The sequence below is a fragment of the Thermobia domestica genome, chromosome 12 (assembly GCF_964235325.1).
Source record: "Thermobia domestica chromosome 12, izTheDome1.hap1.1, whole genome shotgun sequence".
Lineage (NCBI taxonomy): Eukaryota > Metazoa > Arthropoda > Insecta > Zygentoma > Lepismatidae > Thermobia > Thermobia domestica.
Genome location: NC_137465.1, coordinates 57,724,866 through 57,736,052, shown reverse-complemented (window position 1 = coordinate 57,736,052; position 11,187 = coordinate 57,724,866). Strand labels below are relative to the sequence as shown.

Sequence of the window (11,187 nt, the reverse complement as noted above, 5' to 3'; positions counted from 1 at the left end):
CATTCGCTTCTTCTAGTTTACTATCAATGATTGGGATGATTAGAAAGGAAAAAAAAAAGAACATTTTAAGTATTGGTTAATAAACCTGTAATACATTACTAAAAATTTTAAAATCAATTGCTGAACGAAACTTACAAGACATACGCAAGACATCAAAATAATCGTGGAAATTTCACGATTTCAGATGACTAGATGAGAGAGCGTTGACGTATAGCGAGCTGAATTCCGATTGGTTGCAGTTACTGGTACACCATACTTCGTTTCAAAGAGTTGCCACAGTCTGGCGCCACATTCGGCCTGTGACGTAGCTTTTCGAGTCCTTGCTTCTCTTTCCAACAGCCCGTTTTCGTTGTAGAAGAAGCGAGCGCGGTTTCGTCACGAGTTTAGTTAGTGTGAGAGTTGGGTCGGAGGAGGTGGGAATGTCCGCATTTTGACGAGACTGAACGTCAGATGTGAGGCAGTTGCCCTTTTTATTTGTTTTGGTTTTTGTGCTGAAAAATAATTCTCCACATAATAACAGGCGGGTTTAGTGACAAAACGCAATGAAAATGAAAACTGTTAATAGGTGAAATAGAACCGAACCGCGCTTTTTATATTTAAAAAAAAATCCTATTCCCTCCTCCAATTTTTTAAATGTAAAAATATTTAAAAAAGAAAAAAAGTGGTGTTTTATTGTGAGAAAAATAGTCAAATTTACAAGTTTATAACCGTGTTCGCTAGTTTGGGGAAAGTGTACATTTAAAAGTGTGATAGTGCGATTTTATAGAAGAATAAGATAAACGATGTTATCATATGCTAAAGCTGTTCCTTATCAACAAAAATCGCTGTAAAAAATTTTAAAAAGTGTTGTTTTCCATTCTGTATGTGTCTTTGTGCTAACATTAATTTACCTATAAAGAAAAAATGTATTGTAGTGGCTGTTGTTCAGTGTTGAGTATGTTGACCTGTGTGATTTTGTGTGTGCTGTGTGGACTCCTGCCTCACTCCTCGCTAGCTGCACACTACTCTTCACAGTGGGCGGTCCACATCATAGGCGGAACGGAAGTTGCCGATTCTATAGCGAAGAAGCACGGATTTATCAACTTAGGAGAGGTGAGTTTGGATCGAGAAAATTTCCATTGTTTTTCTTGTGATTTTGAAGAAAAATAAAGCACCTATTTTATATTCACGAGAGCACAATGGCAACTTTTGCATTGTTATCTTTTGTTTTCAATAATAAATTGTGCTATTTCTTTGTGCCTAATGTTTACGGAGCCTCGGAGTTTATTTGTGCCGTAGCATGTAAAAAGGTATGAAAATATTGGGAAGGTTCTGGGTTTCAAAATTTATACTCGTATTTGAATTACATAGGCCCTATACCGAAGAATAATATAGTATGGTATTTTTTAGACGTCCTCGTATTTTATTAATTACGTCATACAATGAACAATCTTGTTAAAAAGAAGTTAACGTGCATCTTTCTTTGAAAACACCAAATTTGTTGTACATAAATAGAATTAGAATCCATGAAAAATTTCTTTGGCCAATTCATATGTTGTTTTAACGAGAGGTAGGTGGCCATTTTATATTATTAACAACATAGTACCTTGTCAGTTGCCTTATCTTTGAATACAGTCTGCAAGCAGAACATAGGTAAACGCTTATTTAAATTTTATGTGGGCCAAAGATTGAAACGGGTACTGCTGTGTAACCGAATGGTTAATAAATGTGAGCAGTGGCGTATGCAACGGGAATCCAGGTTTTAATCCCACCTTAAACAAGATATTTAAAAAATAAACATTAAGATTAGCTTACGAGTTTGAGCCTCGTACCCCTTGATAAATTTCTGTGTACGCCACTGCACGGAAATCCTGGCTAATTTCGGTGCGTCAGAGAATTTTCGGTCTTTTCCTTCATCGTGAGACACAATGAGATTGCTTACAAAAAAAAAAAAAAAAAAATCCGATTTAAAGTTGTAGAAATAATGTATTAGCAGCACATCGTTCGAAGGTTGGTCCGACCGCCTATTCCAGTTTCTTGTTGTGCTGTTATGCCAGTCTGTTACGAAATCGCGAACTTTAGAACGATACCAAGCCTGTGAAGAAATTTGGACAGGTGAGAGATTTGGTGGTTAGAATTTCCGGAAAGGATTCTTAATTTTTTTCAATACAAATTATTGAAAGAAATATCTGAGATAATGCTAGCTGCAATAATTGAAGTGTGGTGATTGGAAAAAGGGAGCATTAGGCTTTTATCGGTTTAAGTGAACCTCCATTTCTCGTTCTATATCTCTGTAATATTTGTTGCAAACTCAGTGTTGCCACACTTGGTACAGTTGTACCGAATTCAGCCCTTCTTGTCATTCATCGGCCCTTGGTACCACACTGGCATTTACAGCCCTTTTTTGTGAAAAAATTGGTACAATTCTACCCAATTAAGCACTGTTTAACAAATAGGCCAACTTGTCATATTTTCAAAAGTGTCAGTAAGCAGGTCCGTAGTCAGCCCCAAAATGTAGGGGGGCCGGGTAGAAGTTAGAGGGGCCCGATCCAACCAAATTATAGTTCATCACCGTATTGTAGTTTATTTGCAATCCTACCGTAAAAGTTTTAGGGGCAGTAAAATTTAGGGGGAACCGGCCAGCTCTAGACCCCCTTGGATACGGGCCTGTTAGTAAGACTTCCTACATCTCACGTTACTCATGCTGTGTGTTGGACTCTTAAAAAATGCTGTTGAATATTCATTCTGTGACGTTGCACCGCATAACGCTACGAACTTTGTGTGGAAAATTTGTGATTCGAACTATACCAGGAAACAAATGACGCTAAATGGGGGCCTTACCTTATAAACTTCCTCCTTCGGTCGTGAAATAAGCGAGAATAAGGTGCAATAATTTATATTTTACTATTTTATTATAACGTACTGTTTTCACACGGACTCGGAGATGGTTGATTTGTTCCTCGTTTTATATACTTTTTCATATATGATCATAATACAGTTTTGTTTTATTGGTCACTTTGAAATAAGAGGCGCGTATGATAATTGTTTTACCTTTTAATTTGCAGCCTCTGTTATATTTCCTGCGTGTGAGGAAAGTTTCAATTATTTCCACGGTTGTTCGAGGTCCTACTATTTGGATGTTTTTTTGAAAGTAATTTTTAAAAAGAGCACTTTCTTGATTTGGAGTCTTGGAAGAGGGGAGAGGGAGTGCTCTAGAACTTCACCTCTTTTAGTTTCGTATTATAGAACCATGTATTACACTGGTATAATACAATGAATTCAGCCCTTTTCGTTTCAATTTGGTATCATTTTTCAGCCCACTCCAAAGCTAGGACCGGCGAGGACTGTGGCAACACTATGCAAACTTTTAACACTAGAGGTCAGAAGGAACAATTTGCAGAAAATGCTCAACTGATTCCTATGCTGAAACAAAAAAGCAGTTTATCTCAAAACATGGTGTAGGGTCCACGTATGTGCCCTCTTCCCATAACCATCTCAGTTTATCATGTTATGAAATATCAACAAAAATAGTCCGAATTTAGAACTGGTAAAGTTCAATTGATGGTTATAATCAGAGATAAAAGTGAATCTGAAAAGGTGGGGGACGGTAGGTAGCGGCATGACGCCATGCCGTCCCTACGGCCTGTCTTTGCCCATTGTAATATTTTAGGAACTGGGGGGACGTTGTACATATATTCTTGAGGTGAGGGACGTTGTTCGCCCGCACTTTTACCCCCTGGTTATAATACACTAGAATTTTTCGTTAAATTATAACTAACAAACGTACTGGTATTTTATTATTGAATTGCAGTAGTGTGTAAGGAGAATACACTACTATCAAAGTAATTATTGTTAAAATAGCGACAAATAATAACAATCGCATAGTTATTATCGCTATTAGTTAATCGTATTGCTTGTGTTATGCATTACTGTAATTTAATAACGATTGAATGTCATCACGTTTGCTAATTTTACGATGTAATTCTGCCTTTTATTGTTATTTGACAGTGACTCTTTTTAAAGAGATGTGAAATCTTTAAGTTTAACGTCCGACGATTGCACCTGTTAGCTAAGGAAGACGGATGATTGAAGCAAATGTATGGTAATGGAGTAATTGGTGTGATGAGAATGCGGAAGGAAACGGGAGTATCCTGAGGAAACTCACGGACACGATGTTGTCCTCCAGAAACTTACTTGGCCTGGAATCGAACTAGTGACCCCAATCACCAGAGATACGTACTCTAACACTGAGACAATATGCCCCCATGTTACTTGTGAATTACTAAAGTGAGGCTTTTGGGCTTCTTGCATGAACAGGTGCGGAAAAAGCAAGAGACGGATTCAAGATACAATTAAGGTATTCGGGGTGTTTCAAAACGACACCGACAATGTTTGGAAGGTGATTCCTGACGCCAAGATAAGACAAAGTATGGACCAACCTGGGTGCACAAATGCTTCTTTTCGAAGTTATAGGCTGCCGAAAATATAAAAAAGATGAAATTTAAAGGTCCATAGCTCCAAAGCTATGGGACCTACCGTGGTCGGGTCAAGACTTCACGTAAGAACTAATATGTGCCCTATCCAAAATTAAATGTTTCAGAACTCTACGGTACTCATGCAACATTTTTTTTATATATATATGTTTTCGGCAATCTATAATTCCGAAAGGAAGCATTTGTGCACCCAGGTTGGTCTATGCTTTTTGTCTTATCTTGGTGTCAGGATTTACCTCCGAAACTTTGTCGGTGTTGTTTTGGAACGCCGTGTATACAAATACAGATTGGACACATGCTTTCTTAATAAAATTCGTGCTATACAGTGTTTAAACTGATGTTAAAGGAGTGCTAGTAACAAAGGTATGGTAGCATATTTTTCCTACCTTTCCCATGTATTTTGCATGGAGCGCATTGGCGTACACAAGGGGGAGTTCGGGTTTTAACCGTCCATTGAGAAATATAGTATACAGAAATAAGCATTTACCATATTAAGATATATGTGGGTTCACACGAGCAGACAGTTCTACCAAATAGAAGATTTAAAGATCCGTCTTCTCGAGCAATGTCCTAACAACTTAAGCTGAAAACATAAAAAGTCTGTCAATTTGATAGAACTGACTGCTCGAATAATTTCATATAAAGTTATATATTATACCTGAAATTATATGAACTTGGAAGCTTGTCCTCTCCTCCTCTATGAATTTCTGCATGTGTCACTGATGGAAGAGAATATTCAAATTTCATCAGATTAGAGTTTAATATTTGAAATTTCTTCGTTGAGGGAGTTTTCATCATTGACATGCTTCTAACGAGTACAATTAAATGGACTCTTCAATGAATTAACAGAATTATTTTAAAATCCAGGGTTATTCTTTGATTAATGGTTCAGTTTGTTTTTGTGCTTGAATTTGATTCCATTACGAGTATTGTGGATATTATTAATCTTTACAAAATATATTGGATGGATACGTAGGAAAAATGTGCCACGATGTTGATGATAGTCAAGCCTTTACATTAATCTTAATTACTTACAGACTTCAGAGAACTTCAAAGGGTGGGCGAATAAAAAAAAAAAAAATCTGTGCTTACACATGAATGAAAAGCAGGGGCGAATCCAGGACGCACTTCTGGGGGGCGGTAGGTTGTAATAATGCTACTTAGAGCTACTTTTAAGAGCTCCAAACTGGGGAGGTTATTTATATATAAAATAAGAAAGTTTGCTCTTTTTTGGGGGGGGGGGCGATCGCCCCGTCGCCCCCTCCTCCCGATGAAAAGAGTATGTAACAATTTTGAATTTCTACTTTACTAGCAACCAGTGATCTCCGATGTCCTCGGATGGGATTAGAATTAGGAATTGGATTTTTTCTTTCGACATCTATGACCATGTTAGTCCGTCAATATGAGGGATGATGTCCCTCGACGAGCACAGTATCCGAGGAAAAGGAAGCGGCCTGGGACCTATGTTAGGTAACATCCCGACATTTTGTGAATAAGGTAAACCTCACTCAGGATGGGTGATCAGAAAAAGCTTTTATTTTTTTCGACCGAGTGTCCCTACCGGGAATCGAACCCGGAACTCTTCCTGAATAGCATTTCCTTTACATGATGAAGAGGTAAAAAGTACTGCTTAAATATTCGTTTTTAACACATACCAGTATAACAAAATCGGACATATCCTATAGTCCCTGGGGAATAATATCTTAGTTCCGAAAAATAAATTCTTCCCCAACCCAGCCCTGAAACAATCAATTATGACGTGGATTAAATTTAAATGATTAAATGCATGAAATTGATAACTCATTATACTAAGAGATTCATTCAAGTAGGCTTTTCTCGAAGATCCCTGGAGTTATTCTGAAACTTTTTTGTGGGCTTTAGTCCAAATTTTCATTTATCTTGTATATAGCCACCCACAGTATTGAGACAAATAAATTATCCACTCTGTTCTCGCATCAGAATATTCTTTCAGAGCTCATAGTGTCGTTTTTCGTTTTTCATGCCCTTGAAGAATTGTGCGCGACCATGAAACAATAGGTTTTCAGTGTTGCAATTTTTTAATGCAGTGATGAGCTACTTGTTCATGTTCATTGTTGAAATGTCTGTCTGGCACCCGATTGGCAACGGTTTCAATTGTTCAAAAGCCAGATAATTTTTGAAGCCAATGCGCAGATCAGCAGTGGCATAGCGGCGGATGTAGCAACAGAATAGCCTCCCGTGTGTAATTGTTATTAGCAATGGGATTTCAATAATACGAGGAAGAGTCGTAAGTCTTGCAGTATTTCAGTACTTCAAATAGAAGCGCGTATATGCAGAGTGATCGACCGTAAGTACAGGGCCAGACGGTCCCAAGAGGTAATATGGCAGGAAGCCGCCATTCCGTCAGTGTCTTCAATTAGTTTCTAGTGGCAGTTTAAACATGCTATGCAGAAATATGGGATAGGTAAAGCAACCGTCCTATCTGTTGACAGATATCAGGGAAAAGGTTGTGACAGCGAGAAAGTCTTTTTGATATAGATTCAGTGTCCCAAAGATATGGTTCATCTCCGAACTTTTCACTCAATAGTGACCGGAAACTTTCGGTTTCAGTTTCGGTAATATGGTCAGTTCGTTTTCTTTCTTGAAGTTAAAAAGATATAGCTTAGACCCTATATGACTGATATTAACTGTACTTCGTTTTTTCAGTTTTCGAGTAGGGGCCCTAGCTTCTCCCTCCTAAAATGGTATTGATGTCTGAAATACGTATGTACTTTAGAAATCTCTCGAGATGGTTGTCAGATTATATGGCTAAAGCCAGTACTTCCCACCGCTATAGTTTTGTAATGGATACTTGCCCAACTTTCATACTCAGTTTTATTTTCCATGATGTTATTTGCGGTTAAAATATTACGCGGAGGTAAGTTAACGTTTACTTAAGACGCAATTGGTATGATGGCTTGGTGTTAATGTCACTTCAAGGCCGTGTACAAATTAGTATTCAGACTAAGATTTGATTTTTTTTTCTTGTATTTTTAGCTTTAACTTGGTAACGCTTATTCTATGCGAAAGTTCGGATCACCGCCTCAAGCTTGAAGAGTAAAAATAATACAAAATTGTGATGTTTTAAGTCCAGCAGACCAGATGATGAACGTTCACGTTTAAATAGGCGACTGTGTGATAAATACATGAATTCCTGATGTCATTCAGTATTTTCTTCACTCTTTTCTTAATTAAAGTGGCGCGTCGAAAATGCTTTGTCGATATCGAAAGTGTGCTGCCATCACGAATCATTTGGTTGCCTATTATAACAAATTGTTTTCATGTTGTAATCAAGGCAAAGTCACTGCTTATCTATTGTACTATTTAAAAAGAGTAAAAGTGGCGCTCATCAACGTCCAGGCTATTATACAATAGGTAGAAATGTGAAATTTTGGATAGAAAACTGCTTTTGTCACGGAAGCAAGAAACAAGAAGTTACTTTCGAAATACATATGGGCAACAATGGGAGGTAAATAGGGGGTTATTTCTTTTTGGCAACAATGGAGTATCACACGAATCTTTGAAATTAGGGAGATGAATCTAGCATCTAGCATTAAAATTAAGAAACACTTATTTCAGTTGTCGAAAATTCCGCTCCTAAGGCGAAAGGGGGCAATGATTCCTGGTTGAAATTTCTAATTTTATGCTTATTACAGCGTATTCTTTCCATGCAAAGTGTAAAACAAATTGTCACGTGCTCATTACATTTTTTCTAGTTGCAAGATGAACATTACTTTGTTCTAAACGTGATACGTAATGACTCATAAGTCGTATAAAAGGTTCGTACATTGGCTGTATAGATTATTTAGAGAAATGAATGAGGGGTGTATTTTTAACCCTTAATTGGTGACGTAAGGTCCCACGGACACTTGACAACTTTTTTCTTCCCCTTCTACCAGATGATTGAATACGTGCCACTCTTAGTACCTTTCCCGCTCGCAATTGGCTACAAGTAGCAGTGATGCCAATTGAAGGGAAATTTCCCTTGGCGCAGGGAAATTTTGAGTAAATTTTAGAGAAAAGGGAAAAAGGGAAATTGCTTGTAATATCTCAATATTGCAGGGAAATTTGAACCTCTCTTCAATCATTTATAGATTGAATGTATTTACGTATCTAATTAATCTCATTAGAATTCAGTATAAATTCAACATCCTATTTGTTCCAAACACAATCCGTTGCACATATTTCACATACATTCTCACAAGTTTTCTTGCTTTGCATTCGTTAATATTTATCAACATTACATATCGATCAACATATTAGGTTAAATTCGAAACATTACAACAATGCTTATTTAAAATCTTTTATCAAAATTAATCTTCCGATTGTTGAATTAAATGCAATGCAATAAGATTAAATATTTCTCAATTAAATTATCACTCCAACTATTATAACAGTTTGGTTTTCCCAATCAGAAGATGTTTTTCCCAACCAAAAATTGATTCTGAAGAGGATTAATCAATGTAAGAGAAGAAAATATGCGTATCGTGAATGTAAATATGTATATATGGGCGAATGCTGGGTCATTAGTGTATGTGTGTTTGTGTAAGTTTACAAATTTCCTGGTGACTGTGTGCGCAGAATTATAAATTCTTAAGAATTCCGCATCTCTAAACTTTGTATTGTGCTTACGAACATTCCTCGTGTACAGCCAAAGACAGTAGCAGCTAGAATTTTCTTTGTAACTGTTCGTATTCGTTTCAGTAAATATGGGAGTTCTGTTCTTAAGTAAAATATATACTTAATAATTTCCAAATATATACCAAATATATACTTAATAATTTCTTTGTACCTTTGGTTACATTAATATTAAAATTATCATGATATCTATAATAAAAATTAGTTACGTAATATTTATTTTATATTTTTTTTATAATTTATTTAGGTTGTTCGTCCTGACCGAGGTATTTATAGGGTTTTTCCTCAATCACACCAGGCAAATGCAGAGATTGCACCTTTAACATAGGTCCTGGCCTACATCTTTCCATATCCTTTCCCCCTCCTCTATAGTGACACCTTAGATACCTAAACAACAAATCAAGTTCAAATTCTGCGTAAGCTCAAAGGAAGGCTGTCAGGTATCTGCTTGTATGTGATTATAAGATTGCGGTGAGGGGGTGGAAGCGAAAATGATTAAAAATACATTTACTAAATACAGTACTTGAACGTTTTGGTTGAAGGGAAATTTTGTCCGGAAAAGGGAAATTCTGAAGCTTGTGAAGGGAAAACGGCTCTGAAGGAATTGGCATCACTGACAAGTAGTTGTAGAGTTCGGATGTCTAAGCGTCACTGTTGCGTTTTTTTGCAGTTAATGGAGTCCCAGGGACCACACGTCACTAATTATTACTATTTTGTTCGAGGGCAGTGTTCATGAGTTGAGTTGACTTTGGGTTTTAACGTCCCTTTCAGCAGCGAGGCTATATGAGACGGGATATGTCTGAAAGTGATGCAGTGAGAAGTAAGGTAAAACAGACCTCGGCGAAATTGGCGAAGCTAACTTCAAAAATTTCACGCCTTCCATTGACAATAATTTTGAGGGGTTCGTTTATTGTAATTTGCGAATCAGTGTCAGTGTAGCTATATAGATAGTTATCTTCATTTACATTAGAAAACTTATTCCAGACTGGTTTGAGCATGTTATATCGATGCACATTGCTATATTTCTTTATTATATCTATGAGGCGTCATGTCCTATAGCTACAATGTATAATTAAAACAAGTTGGACTTTCAAAAGTAAGTGTGCTCCTTTTTATATTTAATAATTAATAAAGGGTCCCAGGGACCTCACGTCACTAATTACGCACTAAAGATTCACTACACCAGTTGAGGGTTAAAACTCTAAAGATATACCTTTCAAATTTTACAAATAATACGGTTTTATTTTTTTAGTGTGTGGAAATTATAGCAATTGCAGGATCTGAAAGAGAGAAATGAAGTTTTGAAAGAAACTTGAACTTCTAACAATGAGTATACACAACAATGGTGTGTATACTCACCGTATTAATTGGATGCATCGTACAAATTCTACTGATTGGTAATCAAACAAAAAGAACGAATCTTTGAAGGGTTGGGGAAAAACTGATAATTGACGTTTTTTTTTTTTTTTTTTTTTTTCCACTTTCAACGTCAAGCTAATATTTTTCATTGATAGAGTTTCAAAATTCATTTCCTACAAAATAAAAAAAAAAAAATAATAATAATAATAATAATAATGCGCGAGTCTCTGTGTTAAGTAATCAGTGTATCGTTTATAACACTACCTGATACTGAATATATTGTAGTCAGAATTTGAAAAGAGTTTGTTTATATTCCCGAAGTACTTCATTTTGCGGCGAATTGTGTGGTAATACTAATCCCGATTATTAATAACAATATTATCCCCGTTTAAATGTTACGACGAAAAGTTTAAGATAAATAGTCTGTGAGATGATAGATAACTACATCAGCGCTATCGTGCAGTTTGAGTGAAAAAACAAGAACAACAACGAAAACAAAACTATTAATTTACTCTAAGGTAGAGAAGAACGTTTAGCATTATGTTGTTTTGTCCAAGGCATGGTAATAAATTGTGGAATCAGTAAAGTAAGAAGCCTGAAAGTATTAGATTATTTTGGTCAATAATTTATTAGTGTCTAGCGTGTGTTGGTGGAATGAGGTGTTGTTGGATGCAGGATTGAGGAATTAAGGAATGAAGGA

The 11,187-nt window shown here is 36.4% G+C and overlaps 1 long non-coding RNA gene across 1 annotated transcript in view; it reads left to right on the top strand.

Moving 5' to 3' along the window:
* Positions 1 to 290: 290 nt before the first annotated feature.
* LOC145666464 (uncharacterized) overlaps positions 291 to 11,187 on the top strand; it is a 572,853-nt gene continuing 561,956 nt past the window's right edge. The window contains exon 1 of the long non-coding RNA XR_014127753.1: positions 291 to 1,092. This is a non-coding gene — a long non-coding RNA (uncharacterized LOC145666464). The remainder of the gene's footprint in view (positions 1,093 to 11,187) is intronic.